The sequence below is a fragment of the Lasioglossum baleicum genome, unplaced genomic scaffold, assembly GCF_051020765.1.
Source record: "Lasioglossum baleicum unplaced genomic scaffold, iyLasBale1 scaffold0037, whole genome shotgun sequence".
Classification (NCBI taxonomy): domain Eukaryota; kingdom Metazoa; phylum Arthropoda; class Insecta; order Hymenoptera; family Halictidae; genus Lasioglossum; species Lasioglossum baleicum.
In genome coordinates, this window is record NW_027469097.1 from 1,113,364 (window position 1) to 1,138,922 (window position 25,559).

The window sequence follows — 25,559 nt, forward strand, 5'->3', positions numbered from 1 at the left end:
GAGTTCGGTAGATCGGATGGAAACTAATATATGATCTTCGTTAATATCTTTTACCGAGATCTTGTAACGAATTCATTTTATCCCAGTGTTACGTAAATATATAGTTACTGTGATATAGTGCTACGATACATTCGATTTGCGTCAACTTTTTCGATTCTTAATTTGAAGAATTGTATTTCCTAGTAAATGTGCCATTTGAGTTATTCGACCTTACAATTATTACAATATTTTGTTATGCTTCATGTTATTTTATTTGATGTTCTGTATGCGTGCCTGCGCTGCCGGAGCAACACGTCTGGAGGGGTCATGCTGATTCCTTCGGATCATCGGAGCGGCAATACTGGATAGTCTTCCTTCATTCATTTAACCATATTAATGTACCGCATGCATTTTTTCCCAGTCTTCCATTTATTTATACATACTGTTATTTACTGTTCTGATATTTACGATTTTCTCCGAAGTATTATATTTTTCGCTTAAACAATAATATATTTTATGAAAGGTGACTTTGGGATTAGGTGAGTTTACGTTTATGACACTATTTTTTTAACCCTGTTGTTATTTAATATAATTGCCTATATATGTAGGCAAAATATAGTAGGCAAATATATGTCTCGTGGTGGCGTACGGCAGATGGAAAGTGGCAATACTGGATGGTCTTCGATAATTTCCTTAACCTTTATTTTGATCCGTATGCATTTTTGCCCATTTTTCCATTTATTTCTCCATACAGCAATTTACTGTTATGATATCTTCAATTTTCATCGAAATTTTCCAATTTTTGCTCTGAAAAAATGGTATTCCATACTAAACGTGTCTTTCGAATTAGATGAGTGTTCGCTTATGACATTACTGTGTTAAACTGATTATTATTATATATGATTGTCTATATCCGTACCTACGCTGTTTGAGCGACACGACTGGCGAGGTCATGTAGTTACGTATTGCAGAACGGAGCGGCACAGCTGAATGGTCTTCGTTAATTTCCTTAACCTTCATATTGTACCGAATGCATTATTTCAAAGTCATATATTTATTTATGAATACTGCAATCTATTGTTATGAGACTTTCGATTGTCTACAAATTTACCAATTTTATTTTCAAAATTTGTATTCTTTTAGGCAAAGTGCCTCTGGAATTAGTTGGGCGTACATTTATAACAAAATTTTGTTTAAATACTTGCTATCTTATGTTATTGTGCGCATACGTACATGTTGTCGAGTAGTTGCGTTCGGTGGATCGGAACGACACTAATGGATGGTCTTTGCAAATTTCATTAACTTTGATCCTGTACAGTATGCATTTCTTCACAGTCCTCCATTTATTTTTGCATACTGTTGTATACTGTTATGAAAGTATCGATTTTTACCAAATTTTCAATTCCTAGTGTAAAAAGTTGTGTCTTCTCTTATTGAAAGTGCCATTTGAATTAGCTGAGTGCTCGTTTATGACAATATTTGGTTAAACTTATTGTCATTTTATCTGATTGTCTATATACGTTCATACGCTTCCGCACCGACACGGACGGTGTGGCCTTGCAGTTGCGATCGGTAGATGGAAGCTGCACTACTGTATGATCTCCGCTAATTTCTTTAACCTTGATATTTTGCCGCACACTTTCTTTCGCAATTTTCCATTTCTTTATACACATTGCAATTTACTGCGCTGATATTTTCGATTTTTCTTATAATTTCCAATTTTTATTTTAAATGTTGTACTTTTCGGAAAAGTGCCTTTGGAATTATTTGAGTGTATGTTTATGATTGTATCTTCTGAAACACATTGATATTCTATATGACTGTCTGTGTACGTACGCTTAATGATCGACATGGCTGTATTGGTCCTGTTGTAGCGTGCGGTAGATTGGAGCGGCACTGCTGTATGGTTTCGGATAATTTCATTAACCTAAATATTGTACCGTAAGCATTCTTTTGCAGTGGCTTATTTCTTTCCACAGACTGTAATTTATGGTTATAATATTTTCGATTTTTTTGCTCATTTCACAATTTTTAAGATAAAGAATTACAACTTTTAGGTAAGGTGTCTTTGGAATTAACTGAGTTCACGCTTATGGCTATATTTGCTCAAGCTTGCTGTTATTTTATATTATTGTATGCACGCGTACCTGCACTGGCGGAGCGACACGATAGGAGTGGTCTTTGCAGTTACGTATGCCATATTGGAGCAGCATTCTGTATGGTCTTCGTTAACTTGTTTAACCACGATATTGTACCGTATGCATTGTCTCCCAGTATTCCATTAATTTATGCATACTTAAATTCACTGTTATGATATTTTCGACTATTTTTCTCCGAATATTCAATCTATGGTTTAGACATTGTATTTCTTGGTAGAAGTACCATTGGAATTATTTCAGAGTAAGTTTATAACATTATTCTGTAAGCACATTATTATTGTATGCGATTTCCTGTATGCGCACCTACGCTTCTGGAGCGACACGACTAGCGATGTCTTGTAGTTGCGTACGGCAAAACTAAGCGTCATTGCTGGATGCACTTCATTAATTTCTTTACCCGTAATATTGTACCGTTTGCATTTTTTCCCAGTTTTCCATTTATCTATACATACTGTAATATGCGGCTATGATATTTTACACGTTCCTTAAAATTTTCAACCTCTGTTTCATAAAATTGTATTTCATAGTAAGAGTTTCATTCGAATTAGTTGGGTGTACGTTTATGACAACATTTTGATAAATTCTTGGATATCTTGTATGATTGTCAGTATGCGTACCTACGCTGACGGAGCAACACGTATTGGCAGGTCTTGCTGTGGCGTTCGGTAGATCAGCGCTACACTGCTGTATGGTCTACGATAATTTCATTACCTTGAATTTGTACCGTGTGCATTCTTCCCCAATTTTCTGTTTATTTCTACGTTCAGTAATTTGCTGCTATGATATTCCCGATTGTTTACAAAATTTTATAAGTATAATTTAAGAAATTGTACCTTTCAGTTAAAGTGCATTAAAATTATCCGAATGTACGTTTATGAATATATCATCATAACTTTATTGTTACTTCATATGACTGTCTGTGTACGTACCTACGTGTAGGTTTTACGCAAAGTGCATTTTGAATCAGGCGCGATTACGTGTATGACAATATTGCGTAAAGCTTGTTGTTTTTTTTATATAATTGTCTGCATACGTACCTACGCTGCGGGAACAACACGACAGGCGAGGACTTGTAGTTGCGAACGGCATATCGGAGCGGCAGATTGTATGGTCCTCTATAATTTAATCAACCATAATATTGTACCGTATTCATTTCTTCCCAGTTGTCCATTTCTTTGTTCATACTGTAACTTACAGTTACGATATCATCCATTCTTTTCATAATTTTCAATTTTTTGTTGAAAGAATTGTATTTCTTAGCGAATGTGCCTTTGGAGTTAGTTGGGTGTACGTTTATGACACTATTTTGATAGACGCATTGTTATTTTATATGATTGTCTGTATACATACCTACACTTCAGGAGTGACACGCCTGGAGCACGCATGTAGTTACGTACGGTAGAACGGAGCGAGAATGCTATATGGTCTTGGGTAATTCCACTACCCTTGATATTATTCTATATGCACTCTTTCGCAGTTTCCTATTTATTTCGACATACTGTAATATACTGTTATGATATTTTCGATTCCTTTCAAAATTTCAAATTTTTAACATCAAAAATTGTATTATATAAGAAAAATGTTCTTGGAAATAGCTGAGTGCACGTTTATGACATTATTTTGTTAAATTTACTGTTATTTTATGCGATTGTCTGTGTATGTACCTGCACATCCGGAACGTCACGGCTGGAGTTATGTTGTAGTTGCGTTCACAAGATAGGTGCGACGCAGGTATACGGTCTTCGTGAACTCCCATAACCCTAATTATGTACCGTATGCATTTTTCCCAGCCATCAGTTTATTTATGCATACTGTAATTCGCTGTTATAATATATCCTACTTTTCTCAAACTTCCCAATTTTTAAATTGAAAAAATGTATATCTTATGAAATGTGCCCTGGCAATTAGTTCCGTGTATGTTTATGACAATACTTTGTTAAAGTCACTGATATTTTAAGTGAGAGTCTCTATACGTACCAACGGAGCGAAAGGACTGGAGTGGTCTTGTAATTGTGTTCGGGAGATCTGAGCGAAACCAGAGTATGGATTTTGTTAATTTCATTAACATTAATATTGAACCTAATGCACTTTTCCCAGATTTGGATTTATATATACATACTCTAATTCACTGATGCGATGTTATCGATTCTTTCCAACATATTCATTTTTTGGTTTAAAAATTGTATTTCTTAGTAAACGTGTCTTCGGAGTTAGATGAGTACACGCATAAGACACTGTTTTGTTATACTGTTTGTTCCTTTGTGTGATTGTCTGATTGCGCTCCTACGCTTCCGGAGCGACAAGCTGGAGTGGTTTTTGCAGTTGCGTATGCCTTTATCGGAGCGGCACTACTGGAGGGACTTCTTTAATTTCATCAGCCATAATTTTTTACCGCATGCATTCTTTCGCAATTTTCTGTCTATTCATGAATACTGTAATTTACTGTTCTGATATTTTCGATTTTTTCAAGATTATCAATTTTTCCTATAAAAGATTGTGTTTCCTAGTGAAAATGTCTTTGGAATTAGTTGAATTTACGTTTATGGCGATAAGCTGTTAAGCTTATTTTTATTCTATATGATAGTCTGTATACGTACATACGATGTGGGAGCGATACCACTGGCGCGGTCTTGTAGTTGCTTAATGCACATCGGCGCGGCATATTGCACTGTCCTCGTTAATTTCTTTACCCTAAATAGTGTACCCTACTCATTCTTTATCACTGTTATATATATTTCTATATACTGCAATTTACCGTCATGCAATTTTCAATTTTCCTCGTCATTTTCAATTTATAATTTCAAAATTTTCTTAGTAAAAGTGTCGATGGAACTGGATAAGTGGACGATTATGGCATTATATTGTTAAACTAATTGTTATTATATATGATTGTTTGCAAATGTAGCTGCACTGCCGCAGCAGTGACGTGTGTAGAAGACTTCTAGCTGCGTACGACAGATCGGAGCGCCACTATTGCAAGGTATTCGTTAATTTCGTTGGCCATGATATTGAACTGTATGCGTGTTTTGTCAGTCCTCCATTTATTTATATATGCTGCAATCTACTGTTATGGTATTATCGATTTTCTTCAAATTTACCAATTATTAATTTCAAAAATTGTATTTTTTAGGAAATGTTCCTTCGTATTCGTGAAGTGCATGATTATGACAATACTTTGTTAAACTTATTGTTATTTCATATGAATGTCTGTATGCGTACCTACGCTGCCAGAGCGACACGACATTTTACTTTAGGAAATTGTATTTCGTAGTAAATGTGACATTGGAATTAGTTGAGTGTACGATTGTAACGTAAGTTTGTTAAACTTGTTGTTATGTTATATGATTGTCGGTATACGTACCTTCGCTGTAGGAGAGACAAGACTGGAGCGGGCAAGTAGTTGCTTACGGTAGATCGGAGCAAGAATACATAATGGTCTTGCTTAATTCCTTTAGGCATGATATTGTACTGTAAGCACTCTTTCGCAGTATTCTATTTATTTCGACATACCGCAATTTACTGTTATGATGATTTCTATTCGTTTTTGCACTTTCAGTGCTTTGTTTAAAGAAAATTGTATTCCATGGTGATAGTTGCTGACGAATTAGTTGAATGCACGCATGTGACATTCCTTTGTTATACTTATTGTTTTTTATAAGATTGCATGTATGTACAACTACGCATCCGGTGCAACACGGCTGGAGTGGTATTGTAGAAGCCTACGCCAAATGGAGCGGTACTACTGGATGGTCTTCGTTAATTGTATTAACCTCGATTTTGTATCGTATGCAGTTTATCCCAGTTTTCCATTTGTTTATACATACTGTAATTGACTGTTATGATATAATCCATTTTTTTACATAATAACCAATTTTCAGTTTAAGCAATTGTATACCATAATAAAAGTACCTATGGTATTAGCTGAGTGTACGATTATGGCAATATTATGTTAAATTCATTGTTATGTTATATGATTGTCTCTATGCGTACCAACGCATCCGTCGCTATACGGCAGGCGTTGTATTGTAGTTGAGTTCCGATGATCGGTGCGGCGTTCGGGCAGGGTTTCGTTAGTATCATTAACCGTATTATTGTACCGTATGCATTCTTTCGCAGCTTTCTATTTACTTCTACACGCTGAAATTTACTGGTATGATATTTTGAATTTTCTACTAAATTTTCAACTCTAATTTTAAAAAATTGTATTTCTCAATAAATGTGACATTGGAACTAGTTGAGTGAACGTTTAAGAATTTGTTTCGTTAATCCTGCCGTTGTTCTTTACGATTGTCTGTCTATGTACCACCGCTTCCGGAGCGACACCGTTGGATTAGCCTTGTCGTTTCGAGCGATAGATCGGAACGACATGACTGTATGGTCTCCGTGAATTTCATTAACCTCGATTTTGTACCGTCTGCATTTCTTTGCAGGTTTCCATTTATATATACATTCTGTAATTTACATTTATGATATTACCGATTTTATTAAAAATTTTCAAATTTGGGTTGAAAGATTGTGTTTCTCAGTGAAATGTCTTTGTACGTACTTCAGTGTACATTTATGACGACATTTTGTTAAACCTATTGTTATTTTATGTTATTGTCTGTGTACGTTTCTACGCCTTCAAAGCGACACTGCTGGAGTGGTCTTGTAGTACCGTACGACAGATCGGACAGATCGGTTGGGCCATACTGGATGTACTTCGCTTCGTTCTTTGATCATCAGCTTGAACCATATACTCTTCTTTCCAATTGGTCCATTTATTTACGCACTGTGTAATTTAGTGTTATGATATTTTCGAGTTTCTTTTTCAAGATTTTCAACCATTATTTAAAAAACATTATTTCTTAGTAAAAGTGGGAACTTGGTGAGTTTACGATTATGACATTATTTTATTATCGTTATTTTTATATCATATGATTTCCTGTATGCGCACTTTCGCTTCCGGATCTGCACGAGCGGGTGGTCTTTTTGTTGCGTACTGCAGATCGGAGCGACACTACTGTATAATATTCGTTAATATCTCTAACCGTGATATTGTACCGCATGCATTTTTTCACAGTCTTCAATTTATTTATATATATCGCTATTTAGTGTTATGATATTTTCCATTTATTCAAACTTTTATATTTCTATTCTAAGAAATTGAGTTTTGTAGTGAAAGTGTCTTTGGAATGAGTTGAGTATACGTTGATGAATATATCATGTTAATCTTATTGTTATTTTGTATGACTGTCTGTGTATGTACCTACGCTTCCGGAGCGACAGGTCTGGCGAGGCCTTGCAGTTGCTTATGGTTGAACGGAGCGGCTCTACTGAATGGCTTTCGACAATGCCTTTGACCTCGATATTCTACCGTATGCATTCTGTCGCAGTCTTCTATTTATTCCTACATACTGTAGTTTACTTTTATAATATTTACGATTTTTTTCACAATTCCGAACTTTTAATTTCAAACATTGTATTTTTCAGGAAATGCGCCAGTGGAATTATTTAAGTGTACGTTTATGACTATATTTTGTTGAATTTATTGTTGCATTATAAGACTGTCTGTACACGAACATACGCTCCCGGAACTACCGGACTTGAGTGGTCTTGTAGTTGCGTACGGCAGGTCGGAGCGGTATTACAGTATGGTCACCGTTAGTTTCTCATCGCTTGATATTGTACCGTATGCATTCTTTCGCAGTTCCCCATTTATATATACATACTGTAAATTACTGTTATGCTATTTTCGATTCTACTAAAAATTTCAAATTTTTAGTTTCAAAAATTGTATTTCTTAGCAAAAGTGTTTTTGGCATTAGTTCAGTGTCGCATATAACAATATCTTGTTAAATTCCTTGTTACAATATATGATTGCCTCTATATGTACTTACGTTGCCGGAGCGACATGACTGGAGTGGAATTCTAGTTGGTTACGACATATCGGATTGTCACGATTCGGTACTTCACCGTATACGTCTCAGCGCACCGGTGCGGCATTACCGGAGTGGATTTGTAGTTGTATGTTGTACATGGGAGCGACACAACTGGATGGTTTTCTTTTCGTTTCTACATACTGTAATTTACTGCTTTGATAATTGCGATTTTTATCAAAATTTCCAATTTTCAATTTCTAAACTTTTACTTCCTAATAAAAGTGTCTGTATTGTGTATGATTAACTATACACATACATACGCTTCCGGAGCCACAGGGCAGCAGTTGTCACTTAGTTGTGATCTGTAAATCGGAGCGACACTGCTGTATGGCGTTCGTTAATTTCATTAATCATGATTTCGGACCGTATGCAATTATTTCCAATTTTCCCATTTATTTGAACATTCTGCTATTTACTGTTATGATACATTACATTTTTTTTTTTTCAAAATATTTAGTTCTTATTATAAGAAACTGTATTTCATAGTCGAAGTGTCTTTCTAATTAGTTGAGTGTACGTTTGTGGCAATATATTATTAAACTTATTGCTACTTTATATGATTGTCTGTCTACGTACCTAGGCTTCCGGGTCGACACGACTGGTGGGGTGCTGCAGTTGCTTTCGGTAGATAGGAGCGCAGTAGTGGATGGCTGTTTTTAATTTCTTTAACCTTGATTTTGTACCATATGCTTCTTTCCCAACTTATCCATTTATTTACTCATACTGTATTTCACGGTTATGATTCTCAATTTTTTCAAAATTCCCAATTTCACTTATAAAAATTATATTTCGTCGGAATAGTGCCTTCGAATTAGTAGAGTGTACGTTTATGGCAATATTTAGATGAATTCTTGATTATTTTGCATGATTGTCTGTATACATACCTTCGATTCCGGAGCGACACGACTAGAGTGGTCTCGTACTTGCTTTCGATAGATAGGAACGTTGTACCTGGATAGCCTTCGCTAACTTCTATCACCGTGACCTTGTACCGTATCCATTTTCCACATGTTTTCTATTTGTATAATCATACCATAATTAACTGTTATATTTTCAATTTCATTCAAAATATTTAATTTTCAGTTTATGAAATTGTAGTTTATTGTAAAAGCGTCTTTGGAATTTGATGTAGGTACATTTCTGACAATATTTTGTTGAATTTGTTGTTGCATTATATGATTGTCTGTACACGCGTTTACGCTCTCGGTACCATACGAATGGACTGAACTTGCAGTTAAGTATAGTAGATCGTTGCGACGCAACTCTGCTTGTCACCGTATGCCTGTCGGCTCTACGGATCTATACGAACGGATTGACGTTGTAGATTTGTACGGAAGATCGTAGAGGTTCAACTGGTTAATATACCTTACTTTCTTTAACCTTGATTTTGGCCCGGATCCATTTCTTCTTATGATTTCTATTTACCTTTATATACTCTAATTTGCTGTTATATTTTCGATTTTCATTCAAAATTCTCAGCTTTGAATTTAAAAATCTGTACTTGTCAGTAACGGGTTCTTCCCAATTGGTTCCAGTTTCCTATTTACTTACGAATACCCCCATTTAGTGTTATGATATTTTCGATTATATAGAAATTTTCAATTATCACTTTTAAAAATTGTATTTCACAGTAAGAATGTCTTTGGAGTTTGTTGATTGTACGTTTATGATATTATTTTGTTAAACTAATTTTTACCTTATGTGATAGTCTGTATGCGTACCTACGATTCTGGAGCGACACGGCTGAAGTGGTCTTGCAATTGAGTTCGTTAGATCGCAGCTACATTACTGTAAGATGATTGGTAAAATCTTTATCCTTGATGTGGTACCGTATGCATTTTCTCCACGCCATTCTATTTATTTGCACCCACTGTTATTTCCTTTTATGATATATTCCACTTTCTATATAATTGTAAATTTTCAGTTTGCAAAACTGTTTCTAAGTAAATGTGCCTTTGAAATTTGTTTAGTTTACGTTTGTGACATTATTTTGTTATACTTATTGCTATTTTATATGATTGCCTCTATGCGCACCTCTGCTTCCGGATCGAAACGTCCAGCGCGGTCTTTTAGTTGCGTACGCCAAAACGACGCGGCACAACTGGATAGTCATCGTTAACCTCTTTGACCGTGATTTTGTACCGTGAGCATTCCTCACGCGTTTTCACTTTATTTATACAAACTCTAACTTACGGCTATGATATTTCCGATTTTCTTCAAAATTTTCAATTTTTACGTTAAAGAATTAAATTCCTTGTCAAAAGTGTCTTTTGAATTAGCTGAGTGTAGCGGCGTGAACAACCAGATGGAGCTAAACGCGATAGAGAAACACGCAGTGTCGGTAATTTTTTCTGGAGCTTCCTGCTTTACACACAAGGGCGAGAAAATTTTTGTCAGAAAAACTGGCCTTTTGCGGTATCTGGGTGCAAAAACAAATCGATATAGGCACAAACGGTAGCCTCGGAATACCCAGAAACGGGGATATTTTCCTGAGCTGTCAAATTTAAATAAAAAGAAATATTTTTGTTTGAAAAGTACACATTTGCGGTAGCAACGTGAACAGCTAGATCGATGTAAACACGATGGTAACGCCGAAGCACAGGAATTTGGGACTCAGTCTATAGCAGCCGACATTGCAGAATAAATATGTTTGTCCGGAAAATGGACATTTGCGATATTAATGCGAACATGTGGATCGAGAAAACCATGACGATACTGCAGAAACACACAGAATGCATCATTTTTTCACGAGCTGCCAACCATACAGACACAAAATAATAAAAACTTTTGACCGAAACATGGACTTTTACGGTTTCTGGGTGAAAAATTAGATGGGGATAAACACGACGGTAACGCCGATACACGCACAACTGTTGATTTCTAATCGACCTGCCTACTCCACAAAGATGAAAAAGCTTTACCCTTCAAAAATTGACTCTTGCGGTATCAGTGTGAACAAACAGATCGAGATAAACACGACGAAAACGGTGAAAGACCCACCTCCGGTGATTTGTTCTAGTGCTGCCTACTTTCCAAAAAAGAGGAACAAAATTTTGTTTGTAAAATGGGCTTTTGCGGCATCAGTGAGAACAATTACGTCACGAAAACCACGAGGGCATCGCTGAAGTACCCAGAATCGTTAATTTCATCGAGCTGCCCAATTTACATACAATAAAATAAAAATTTTTGCTCGAAAAGTAGTCTTTTGCGGTATTAGCACGAACAACCTCATCAACTTGAACTCGACGCTAATGCCGAAACACCCAGAATTAGAAATTCTTCCACAGCTGCCAATCGTCGAGAAATATAAAAAAAAATCCTATTTGAAGAATGCCCTCTTGTGTCATCACGGTGAACAATTAAATCTAAATAAGCGGGACGGTTGCATCGAAACAACGTATGGGTTATACACGAAGGTTACAACGAAACAGCCATGTCGGTGACTTCCTCACAAGCTGAAAACTTCGCTGATTACATGAAATGTATTTGTGGTTGGAAAATGGACTAACTAAATGGAGATAAACATGACGGAAACGCCGAAACACTCGCAATCGGTGATTTTTTCACGAGCTTCTAACTTTAGAAAACAAAATTTTTGTACGAAAATATGACCCTTTGCGATATCAACGTGAGCAATTAGATTGACATAAACTCGACGATTCCTCCAGAAGGCCCAGAATCGATGACCTTTTCTCGATGTGACATTTTTTAAAAAGTAATTCTCGTCAGGAATATGGACCATTGCGTTCCCAGTGTAAGGAATTATATAGATTCAAACAGATGGGCAGTATCGTAACACCCAAGGAAAGTGAAAAATTTTTTTGTTTGAAAATTGGATTTATCATGTATCAGCGTGAGGAACTTGATCGAGATAAGCACGACGATAACGCCGAAACACCCAGAAACGGCGAATTTTTCTTTAGCAGCCAACTATACAAACAAAGAAGTTAAAAATTACTTTGTGGAAAATGGTGTTTTTCGGTGTCTGCGTGCGCAATTAGACAGAGACACACACAACCGTGACGTCAAAACACACAGTGTAGGTGATTTTTCTAGAGCTGCCAACATTACAAAAAGAAGAAATGAAAATTTAAGCTTGAAATATGGACTTTTGTGCTATCTGCCTGAGCAACTAGGTCTATATAAGCACGACGGCAACGCCGAAACTCCCGGAATCGGTGATGTATCTCGATGCGCCAACTTAAAAGGAAAAAAATTCATGATGGAAAAATGGACTATGACGATATGAGCGTGACCAATTTGATGGAAGGAAGCACGACGTTAGCGCCGAAAGTCCCAGAATCGGCGATTTTTTCTCGAGCAGCATTTCCAAAAAGAAAGAAGAAAATATTTGATTGAAAAGTAGTCCTTTGCGGTATCAGGGAGAACAATTATGTCGAAATAAAGACGATGGTAGTGCCGAAATACCCATAATCGGTGATTTCTTCACGAGGTGCCAATTTTACACACAAAGGGAATAAAAATTTTTGCGTCAAGTATGCAGTTTTGCAGTATCATCGTGAGCATCTAGATCGATATAAACACGACGCTAGCGGCGAGAAACACGGAATCGGTGACTTTTTCTCGAGCTTCTAAATTTACATAGAAAGAAATAAAAATTTTTGTTTCAAAAATGGAGTTTTTCGGTTTCAGCGTGAACGTGATCGTCAAATTATGACAGAAAAGTCGAAACACGCAGAATCGCTGTTTTTTTCTCATACTGTCAACATTGCACACACAAAAAATAATAATTCTGATTGAAAAGTGTTCGTTTGCGGTATCTGCTTGACCAATTATATAGAGAGTGAACAACAAGAACATTTTGAGTAAACACCACATTTATTTATGCATACTGAAATTTACTGTTGTGATATTTTCTATTTATTTTACGTAATTTTATAATTTTTGCTTAAAAAACTGTATTTCTTAACAAAAGTGTCTTTGGAATAATTTGTGTGTACGTTTATGGCATTATTATGGTAAGAACATTGATATTTAATATGATTATCTGTATACGTGCCCACGGTGTCGGAGCGACACGACTGGCGTGGTGGCATAATTGCTTAGGAGAGGACGGAATGGAACTGCTACATGGTCTTCGTTAATTTCTGCTTTAACCAGGGTTTTGAACCGCATACATTCCTCCCTAGTTTTCCATTTATTTATACATACTGTAATATACTGTTCGGATATTTGCAGTTTCTTTCGAAATTTTCAATTTTTCTTTAAAACACTATAATTCTTACTAAAGGTGTCTTTTGAGATAGTTGTGTGAACATTTATGACAACGGTAAGTTAACAATATTGTTACTTTATACGACTGTTTGTATACGTACCCACGCTGCCGTAGCGACACGATTGGCGAGGTCTTGAAATAGCGTACGGCAGGGCCGAGTGGCACTACTGGAGGTTCTTCGTTATTTTCGTTAATCAGGCTTTTGTAACGTATGCATTCCTTCACAGTTCTCCATATATTTTTGCGTACTGCACTTCACTGTTATAATATTTCCGACTTTTTTCTCAAAATATTCGATCTTATGTCTAATGAGTTATATTTCTTAGGAAGAGAGCGTTCGAGGTTGTTGAGTGTATGTTTATCTCATTATTTTGGTATAAATATTGTTATTTCACATGATTATCTGTTTTCATATCCACGTTGCCGGAGCTACACGACTGGTGTGGGCTTTTAGTAGCGTACGGCAGGTCGGAGCTGCTCTACTGGCTGGACTTCGAAGACTTCTTTAACCCTGATCTTGTACCGTATGCATTTCTACCCTGCCCTCCTTTTACATATAAGTAATGTAATATAGTCTGCTTATATATTCGAATTTTTAAGAATATTTAATTTATAGTTTAAAAATTTGTATCTCTGTACAAATGTGCCTCTCTAGTTCGATTACTGAACGTTTAAGCTAATATTTTGATATGCTTGTTGTTATTTTATATTATTATTTCTATTCGTTCCCATTCTGCCGGAGGCACACGACTGGTAAGGTCTTGTACTTTCGTACGGCAGATAGGAGCGGCGTTACTGGATGGTCTACATTAACTCCTCTAACCATGATTTTGTACCTTGTGCATGTGTTCTGGATCTCCCATTTATTTATGCACACTGTGTTTACTGTTACGATGTTTATAACTTTCTCAAAGCTTCCAAATCTAAATTTCAAAAACTGTTTCTTCGGAAATTTGTCACTGGAATTAGTTGATTGTACTTTTATGACAATATTTTGTTAAATATGTTGTTACTTTGGATCCAAGTCTGCATACGTGCCTACGCTGTCGGCGCGACAGGGCTGATGGCACACCACGCAGAATATTAAGCCGATGACCTCCACGGTCTTCGACTTTGGCTCAACTGACAACATATGACTGAGGGGAGTTATCGGGCCGTATCACCATCCAGCAGCCCCGAGCGACAAACAACGCCTCAGCACAAATAAATATCATCCCCAAGGTCCAATCCCAACCACAAATCTGTAAACACATAAAAGAACAACAAAGATCAACCAAGGAAGACATTGCCTCGCCACATTTCGGATCTCATATATTAACACGTTGAGTGCGGCGCCGATTGCTCTAGACTTTCCGCTCAGCCGGCAGAGCTCGGCTCGGTGTCGCCTAAGTGCGTGAGCACTTGATGCCGAACGCTGCCGCCTTATTACGCTACGTAGTAAGACTTCACTGGACCGAAAAGTATAAACAGAAGTTTACTTTATTTCCTGCTTGGTTTGAGGTTTTAGCTGTGAGAATGGGGCACTCAATGCCGTTGTATACAATTTATAAACATAAGATAATGGGGCGGGAAATGCCAGAATGGCCAAAGATCGAACATCAAGAGACGATCAGTCGAAAAAAGCCACGAGAGTATAAAGGTTCAGTGCAGCAGAGAGAATTCAGTTTTATATTTTTTGAAAAAGATTTGTTACATATCAACTAGAAATGTTGCGATAGTGACTCATCGAGTGAGATATTAGTACCACGCAAACGTAGGCGTGCAGTACCATTGCCTTCTTCAGGTAGTGACAGTGAATCCGATAGTTCACTAAGGGATATCAGAACTAGTGATCCAAACGAGTGGTTTGAACCGCGAGGCAACCAACCAAATATTATATCTTTCACAAGTCCCCATGGAGCCAAACTTTCTAATGAACAAGTGCGACATTGTAAAAAAGTAGAAGATTTTTATGGGCTTTATGTGACGGAGACCATGTTTGAACATATAGCAGAACAAACAAATATTTATGCCGCACAAAGCAGAGTGGACTCCGATCGTTGCAATAAGTGGGTGCCAACAGATAAAAATGAAATAAAGCGGTTTTTTGGACTGATTTTGTGGATGGGATTAGTAAAACTCCCATCTTTGAGTCTATATTGGTCCCAGGATCCAATGTTTGGTCACACATTTCCACAAAAAATAATGTGTAGAGACCGCTATCAAATTCTCATGAGAATGTTGCATTTTGCTGACAACACAAGAGTTGATGCTTCCAACCGTCTGTCAAGGGTTGAATTTGTTCTAAACGAACTGAACGCAAATTTTAAAAAATATTGTGAACTTACCGAAATGATATGCATCGACGAGTCGATAATACCATTCCGTGGACGGATTGTACTTAGACAGTACATGAAGCAAAAGAGGCACAGGTATGGGATTAAAATATTTAAATTGTGCTGCAGTAAGAATTATACCTACAGTTATCGCGTCTACACTGGCAAAACATTGGACAAAGAAAATATAACACCCACAAATGTTGTTCTGAATTTGTGTGAAGATTTGTTTGAAAAAGGCTTTATGTACAGACAATTATTATACGAGTGTAGATTTAGCAAACAAATTAATATCAAAGAATATGTATTTGATTGGTACCCTTCGGCCAAATCGAAAAGAAAATCCAAAGGCAGTTGTGACAGCCAAACTGAGACGGGGAGAAGTTATTGAAAAGAAAACAGGAACGGAATTACCGTCATGAAGTGGAAGGACAAGAGGGATGTTTTAGTTCTTTCAACCAAACATTCTAAAGAAATGGAAAACGTAACAACTAGAACAGGGGTTTCCTGTAAACCAAAAATGATTATTGATTACAATAAAGGAAAGACGCCGATTGATCTATCCGATCAGATGAGTTCCTACAGCAGTCCACTTAGAAGAACATTGAAGTGGTACAGAAAATTAGCCTTCGATCTTCTTTTGAATACTGCTGTTGTGAATGCGATACATATGTATCAAAGTGTAACGGGGACAAAGATATCAATTAAAATGTTCCGGACAAAATTAATAGCTGCTCTCGTCCAACATTCACACGAGCAAACTCCAGTTGAGGCCGGTACTAGTAGACGTATCAACAAACTTCAGGAAAAAGAAGGAAAGACTCATAAAGTGCGAAAATACTGTGCTGAATGTTATAGCACGAATGCAAAAATGCACGGGTGCGACATAGTGAAGAAAAACACAAAAAAAGTTGTTACCTACTGTAATATGTGCAAATCCCAGCCACATTTTTGTTTACAATGTTTTAATAAACTTCATTAAATTTTAACTTAAATTTTTTATTGTCATTTATAATTTAACCCTTGACAATGCCGGTCTCATGCACTGATGTCGATCAAACGAGAATTTCACAGTCAGTCCCTAGAATCCACGCCGCATAAACGAAAAATCCATTGCCGGCCCAGGGACCGGCGCCGCACTCAACGTGTTAACCTTCATTTTATACCGTACGCAGTTTATCCCCAGTTTTCTGTTTATTTATGCAAATTGTAATTTATTCAAACGATATTTTGGATTTTTCCCGTAGCCCCGTAGTTGCTTATGGTGCATACAAGCGGCGCTACTGGATGGTCTTCATTAACTTCTTTAACCTTGATTGTGTACCGTATGCCTTCCTTCGCAGTTTACAATTTAATTTTACACAGAGTAACTTACTGTAATGATATTAAATTTTTTCCGTATTTTCTTACGAGCTACATAACGCTACTACATGACCACTTCAGTCTTGTCGCACCGAAAGCGTAGGTACGTATACAGGCAATCACACAAGATATCAACAAATTTTACATGATATTGCCATAAACTTACACTCAGCTAATTTCTATGACACCTTTACTAAAATGTGCAATTTTTAAAATTAAATAATGAAAATTTTGTAAAAAATTGGAAATATCAGAACAATAAATTACAATATGTAGAATCAAATAGAAACCTGAAAAAAAGCATGCGCTACAATATCATGGTTATAGAAATTAAGGAAGACTAGGCAGTAGTGTGCGCTCCGATATACCGTACGCAACTGCAACGATGCTCCGTTCGTATGGCTCCCCAGAGCCGATACACATTCGGTGACGAACAGAGTGGAGTCACACCGATGTACCGTGCGCAACTGCAAGTGAACTCCAGTCGTGAACCACCGGGAACGTAGGAACGTGTACGGAAGATCATTCACAATAACATCAATTTCAACAAAATCGTTCTGAAATGATATAGCCATCTAATCTCAAGGGCGCTTTTACTAAATGCGTGCAATTTTAAAAATTAAACAAAGGAAATTCTGTGAAAAACTCGAAATATCATAAGAATAAATTACAGTCCGTAGAAATAGGAAGGGAAATAGGAAAAATGAATGCGCTACAATGTTAAGGTTGAAGAAATTAACAAAGACAATCCAGTAGAGATGCTCCGATATACCGCACGCAGCTACATCTCCACTTCCGATCTGTCGCTGTTTTGAGCCGGTGCACATACAGTAAAGAATAGAGGCATGGCGCTCCGACATACTGTACGCATTTTCAAGGCCACTATAGACGTGTCGCTTGGGCAGCGTAGGTAGGTATACGTACAATCACATAACATAAAAACGAATTAAACAATGTATTGTCATATACGTACGCTCAACTAACTCCAAAGACACTTTTACTAAGAAATATAATTTTTGAATGCAAAGAATTCTAGACTGTGAAAAAAAATCGAAAATATCATGACAGTAAAATACAGTATGTACAAATAAATCGTAGAATGGGAAAACATGCATACTGTTCAAAATCACTGTTAAAGCAGAAATTAACGAATACCATCTGGTAGTGCCACTTCGGCTTGTCGAACGCAACTACAAGACCTCACCGGTCGTGTCGCTCCAGCAGCTTAGGTACCAATATAGACACACATATAAAATACCAATATGTTTCACAAAATATTGGCATAAACGTACACAGAACTTTACATACCATGGCATTTTTGTTAAGAAATACAGTTTTATAAACTAGAAATATAAAATTATGTAAAAAAGAATCCAAAATATCGGAACAATGAGTTACAGTATGCATAAATAAATGAGGGGCTTACTCAGAATATAATTATTGTTCACTCTCTATATAATTGTGCACGCAAATTCCACAAAGGACCACTTTTCAATCAAGAATTATTATTTTTTGTGTGTATGGTTGGTAGCTCGAGGAAAAGCCATGGATTCAGGATCCTGCAGCGTTACTGACGCGTTTATCTCGATGCAATAGTTCACGACGATACAGCGAAAGTCCATTTTTTCAAGAAAAATATTCATTGCCGTTGTAAAGATGTCAGCTCCAGTAGCAATCGCCGCATCTGAGTGTTTCTGCCTTACCGTCTTGTTTGTCTGGATATCATTGCTCACGCTGTTACCACAGAAGTCCATTTATCAAATAACCATTTTCTTTGCAGTGATGTCTGCTAGGGAAAAGATAACCTCTTCTAGGTGTTTCGGTGTTACCTGCTTGTTTTTCTCAACCTGCGTGTTCACGCATATACCGCGAAGGTCCCTTTTTCAAACCAAAATTTTTGTTTCTTTGTATGTAAAGTTGACGACTGGAGAAAGAATCTCTTATTCTGCGCGTCTCGGTGATACCGTCGTATTTATTTCAATCTAGTTCCTCACACTTATACCACAATAGTCCATTTCTCCAACCAAACTTTGACTTCTTCAAGCTTGCACTTCAAGAAAAATTCACCGCTTCTGCGTGTTTCGGTATTACCGACCTGCCTTCTGGATCCGAATGTCCACCTAGGTACCGCAGAAGTCCATTTTACATTCAGAAATTTTTTCTGTAAATTTGGCAGCTCGCGAATGTGCCACCGATTCCGGGAGTTTCGGCGCTACCATCAGATTGATACGGATCCGATTGTTCACGCTGATATCGCAAATGTCCATTTCTCCGACGAAATTTTTCTTCTATCGTGAAGATGTCAGCTCGAAAAAATGTCGCAGTTTCTATGTGTTTCGGCGCTACCGTCTCGATTATTTCTATCTGATTACTCCCGCTGATACCGCAAGTGTCCATTCCTCTAGAAAAAATATTTATTTTTTGATCTAATGTTCACAGCATGAGAAAAAATCACGATTTTGGCCATTTTGGCGCTACCGCCGTATCTTTCTACATCTAATTGTGCACACTGATACCGCATGAGACCATTTTTGTAACAAATTTTTTTCCAGAAGTTGTAAGCGCAAGAAAAAATAAACGGTTCTGGGTTCTGCGGCGTTACACTTCTGTTTATATGGATCTAACAGCTCACGATGCTTCGGCAAAAGTCCATTCTCCATCATAACAAATTTTTTTTTATATAGCTGGCACCTCAAGAAAAAATCTCCGACTCTGGGTGTTTCGTAGTTATCGTTGTGTTTTCCATGGTATAATTGTTCACGCAGATACCGCAGAAGTCCACTTCCCATGTTGCGTACGGAATATCAGAGCGGCACTCCTGAATGGCTTTCGTTAATTCCTTTAACCTTAATATTGTACCGTATGCATTAGTTCCCAGTTTTTTATTTACTTATACATAACGCAATTTAACGTTACGTCATTTTCGATGTTCTTTAAAATCTTCAAATTTTGGTTCAGAAAATTATGACATTATTTAGTAGAATTTGCTGGTGTATTATTTAATTCCCTGTACACGTACCTACGCTGCCAGAGCGACAGGACTTTGAGTGATCTTGTAGTTGTGTTCGTAGATAAGAGTGGAACGACTGGATGGTCTTCGTTAATTAATTTAATCTTGATTTTGTACCCTAAGCAGTTTTCCCCAGTTTTCCATTTATTTACACTTACTGTAATTTTCTGTTAAGGTAATTGAGATTTTTTTCTAAATTTTCAACTTTTGACACAAAAAATTGTACTCCTTAACAAAAGTATCACTGGAATTAGTTGAGTGTACGTTTATTGCGAGATTTTGTTAAGCACATTGTTATTTTATATGATTGTCTGTATACGTATCTACGCTGTCAGAGCAACACGACTGCCGTGGTCTGGTAGTTGCGCACGACAGATCGAAGCGGCGCGACTGTATGATATTGGATAATTTTTTTCACCCTGACACAGTACGGTATGTATATTTTGGCAGTTTTCTATATATTTTTACATAGTGTAATTTACGGTTACGATAATTTGGATTTTCTTCATAATATCCCATTTCTAATTTCCAAAATTCTATTCTTTAGGAAATGTGTCCTTTGAATTAGTTGAGTTATCTTTATGTAAATATTATGTGATGCTTAATGTTATGGTATATCATTGCCTGTATAGACACCTACGCTGCAGGAACGACACGACTGGGGTTTTCGCATAATTGAGTATTATATAACCGAGCGGCACTACTGGATGATATTCGTTAATTTCATTAACCTCTATATCCTACTATGTGCATTCTTTCACAGTTTTCTACTTATTTCTACATACGCTAATTTACTGTTACGATTTTTCGATTATTTTCCAAATATCCAATTTGTAATTTAAAGAGTTGGGCTTCATTGGAAAAGTGACTTTGGTAATAGTTGCGTGTACGTTTATGACAATACTATGATAAATTCTTTGTAATCTTATATGATTGATTGTATACGGTACCTACGCTTCCGCAGTGTCACGACTGCAGCGGTCCGGCAGTGACATTACTAGTACTGTTCAGCGTATTTACACCTGGAATACCTGGACTGATTCTCGGAATCGGAGGATAGGTGAAGCTACCTACGTAGCCGTTCGTCTCCCACAGAAGCTGGCATCGATCTCGCGCGGTTTGATCACCAACCTTATAATTCATACCCGAAGATAAGGCATCCGTCACAGAAATGAAGTCCAATTTCATTCTCTGAACACGAAGTTATACTGTAGAAACGGCTGGTTTGCTTCTCAGAGGATAAGGACGTCGGCATAGTATTTGACTTTATACAAATTGGCAACGACCTAAGACGCATTGGCGCTTTACTTTAATATTCAAACCATGAACTAAGTTGTCAGCTGCAAACACTGTTCAGCGAACTTTCTGCCGTAATACCTGGATTGACTGTCCGAACCACTGGATAAGTGAAACTAATGACATAGGCGTTCGATTCTCACAGACGGTGGTGATGTTCTCGAACGCTTTGAATCTCGAAATTCTAATTCATACATTCATTTACGGTGCTGCCACTAAATTGTATACTAATGTGTCTCTCTAAACGCGAAGTTGCACTATCGATACAGCGGGTAATGTTCGCTGCAGGTAAGGTGTGTGATAAACGGTAAGACGTTATACCAATTGGTTATGTTCTTCAACCGAATGTCTCTCTGCGATATTACTCAAACCGTGAAATAAGATGTCTATGCGCAATACTGATCAGCGGATTTACTCCTGGAATACCAGGCTTGACTCACGGAATCACAAGTGTACGTGAAGCCATTACTGCGGGTATCGTTCGCGATCGGTGTGACCCTAGATCTTCTAATTCATACGAGAAGTTAATGTGTGCGTCACTGATGTGTATACAAATTTGCATCTCTGAACCCGAAGTTATGCTTACGATGCAGCGGTTTAAGGGCTCGGTGGGTATGGTCTTCGGTTAAACTTTTGCCGTTAAACAAATAGGTAACCATCTACAAAGCATAGACTCTGTAATTTAATATTCAAACCTACAACTCAGGTGTACATTGCCAATTCTGACCAGCGGATTTACTGGTTTTGCAATTGGAACCACAGGATAGGTGATGCTAATGACTTAGCCGTTCTTCTCTCCCAGAAGGTAGTAACGTCCTCGAACGCGTTGACACTCCATGTCTATATTTATAAACAAACATGTGGTGTTCGTCCATGGAAATGTCCACTTATTTGTTTCCGTGCACATTAAGCAGGACACTCGCTATAGCGGATTAGGTTCTCGGAAGGAATGTTATTCGGTATAGGCAATGACTTTATGAGCATCAGTAATGTTCTCGATCGGTTTGACTCCCTACAGTACCCATCATACCGTGCATTAAGGTGGCAGTTGCCAATAGACTTCAGCGGACTTATCACGGATTACCTGACTTGACTGTCGGATACACAGCATAGGCGAATTCATTGACTTCGACGTTTGTCTCTCGCAGAAGTTGGCAACGTCCTCGTGCGGTTTGGACGTTAGTCTTCTAATTCAATCATGAAGTTAAGGTGCCCGATACTCAAATGAATACGAATTGCTTTCTCTGAGTACGACGTTATACTTTCGATTCAGCGGGTTAGATTTTCGGAGGCCAAAGCATTCTGTAAGAAGTTTTACCTACCCCAACAGGTAATGATATACGACGGATTGATGGCCTGTTTTGACATTCAAACAGTGAAATAACCTGTCTGTTGCCCATACAATTCAGCGGATCTACTTCCGATGTCCCTGATTGCCTCTCGAAGTCACGGGATAGATGATGCTATTGACTCAGCCGTTCGTATCTCAAAGAAGGTGCTAACGTTCCGAATGGTGTGACCCTCGATCTTCTGATCCATTGTGGAAGTTAAGGTGCCCGTCACTGAACTGGTGACGAAATTCTTTCGCTGAACATGAAGTTATACTCTCGATACTGGCGGCTAATTTTTAGGGGAGTAAGGCCTCCGGTAAGACGTTCAACTTTGTATTAATTTGTAAAGATGTCCTACGGTATTCCGCTCTACTTTAATATTCAAGCCGCGAATTATGGTATCTAATGCCATTACAGTTCAGCGGATTTACTCCCGTATTACCTGATATGACTCACGAAATCACAGAGTAGGTGGAGCTATTGACCTAGCCGTTCGACTCTCAAAGAAGGTGGTAACGTTCTCGAACTGCTTAACCCTCGATCTTCTAATTCATATATGAATTTAAGGGCCCTCACTAAATTGTGTACAAATGTGTTTCCCTAAACATGAAGCTATTCTCTCGATACGACGCGATCGCCTTTCGGAGGTCAAGGTTTTCAGTAAGACGATTGACTTCGTACCAATTGGTAACGCTCTCAAACGGACTGACGCCCTACTTCGCTCCGTAAATTAAGGTGACTAAGCCCAAAACCGTTCTTCGGATTTACTCCCGGAATATCTTTTTGTTGCTCGGATTCAGAGGATAAGTGTAGCTATTCAATTAGCAGTTTACCTCTAGGAGAAGATTGTAACGATCACCCACGGTTTCTCTCGCGATAATTCTATTCACACATAAAAATGTGTCCGTATTTATAAAATGTCTACTATCCTGATTCCGTGAACACTAAGCATTACACTTGCTACAACTTGTTAGGTTTTTGGAAGGGAAGGTATCCGGTAACAAGTTTGAGTTTATACCATTTGAAAATGTTCTCCCACGGACTGACAATCTACTTTAATATTCAAACCGTGAATTAATGTATTGATTGCCTGTACTGTACAGTGCGCTTACTCCTGGAACACCTGGTTTGACTCTCGGAATCGCAGGGCAGGTGAAGCAATAGAATTAGCTGTCCGACTTTCATAGAGGGTGATAATTTTCTCAAACGGTTTGACCATCGATGTTCCTAGTCATAAAGAAGTTAAAGTGCCCGACACTAAAATGTCTTCAAATGACCCTCTCGGAACACGAAATAATACCCTCAATATAACGAGCTAGCTGGTCGGAAGGTAAGGCCCACGGTAAAGCGTTAGGCTGTACACGAATAGGTAATGTTCTGCAACGGTTTGACGCCCTACTTTAATATTCGAACGGTGAATGATTGTGCCTATTGCCAATACCTTTCAGCGGATTTACGCCCGGAATAGCCGAAGACTTTCGGAATCACAGGATAGGTGATGTTAGTGACTTAGCTGTTCGAATGTCAAAGAAGGAGGTATCGTTATCCATCGGTTTGGTACTCAATCCTCTAATTTAAACGTGAATTTAGTGTGCCCACCACTAAAATGAGAACTAATTTGCTTCTCTGACCACGAAGTAATTCCCACGATGCAGCGGGTCATCTTCTCTGGCGGCAAGGATTTCGATAAATCGTTTGCCTTTATAGCAACTGGGAACGTTCTCACACTGTGTAACGCTCTATTTTAATAACCGGACCGATGTGTATGGTGTCTATTGACAACACTGGTCAGCGGATATACTCCCGGAGAACCAGACTTGAATATCGGAGTCACAGCAGAGGTGAAGCTATTGACATAGCCGTTCGTCTCTCACAGAAGGTGGTATCGTTCTAATGCGGTTTGACACTCGATCTTCTAATTCATACATAAAATTAAGGGACGCGACACTAGAATGTATACCAACTTCTTTCTCTTTACGTGAAGTTATACTTTTGGTGCAACGGGTGACATTCTCGGGGGGTAAGGCCATCGTTGAAATGTTTGACTCCATACCAATTAGTATAGTTCTACAACTGGTGGACTATCTATATTGATATTCGAACCTTAAATAGAGATGTCTATTGCCAATGCTGTTCAGCGGATTTACTCCACGAATACCAGGTATGACTCTCGAAATCACAGGATATGTGAAACTATTGACATAGCCTTTCGAATCTAAAAGAGGGTGGAAACAATCTCGAACGGTTTGACACTCGATTTTCAAATTCACACATGAAATTAAGGGTGCCGTCACTAAAGTATATACTATTTTGCTTCCTAGAACACGAAGTTACGCTCTAGATACAGCGGGTTAGATTAGCGGAAGGTAAGGTCTCCGATAAGGAGGATGTGATCATATCAATATGTAACGTTCCACAACGTGTCGACACTGTACTTTAATATTCATGCAGTGAATTGAGGTGTCTTATGCCAATACTGATGAGCGCATTTCCCCAGAGATACCTGGCGGAAATATCGGAATCACAGGATGGGTTATGCTATTGACAAGGGTATGCGGTTAGCAAAGAAGGTTGTACCGTTCTCGAACGGTTAGATTCTGGATTTTGCGATTAATACACGAAAATGAGGTGTCTGTCTGGTATAATGTTTACTAATTTAATTCCGGGACAACATAGCAGAACACTCCCTACAGTGGGTTAGGCTTCTCGAAAATTAAGGTCTTGGGTAAAAAGTTTGACTCTAAAAGAATAGGCAACCTTCTACAGCGGTCTGGAACTCTACTTTAATATTCAAACCGTGATTTAAAGTGACAAATGTCAATACCCTTCAGCGTATTTATTCCTGCAATTCCAGGTTTGACTATCGGAGTCACAGGATAGGTGAATCTATAGACTTATCTGCGCGACTCTCAGAGAAGGTGGTAACTTTCTGGAAGAGTTTGCCCCGCGA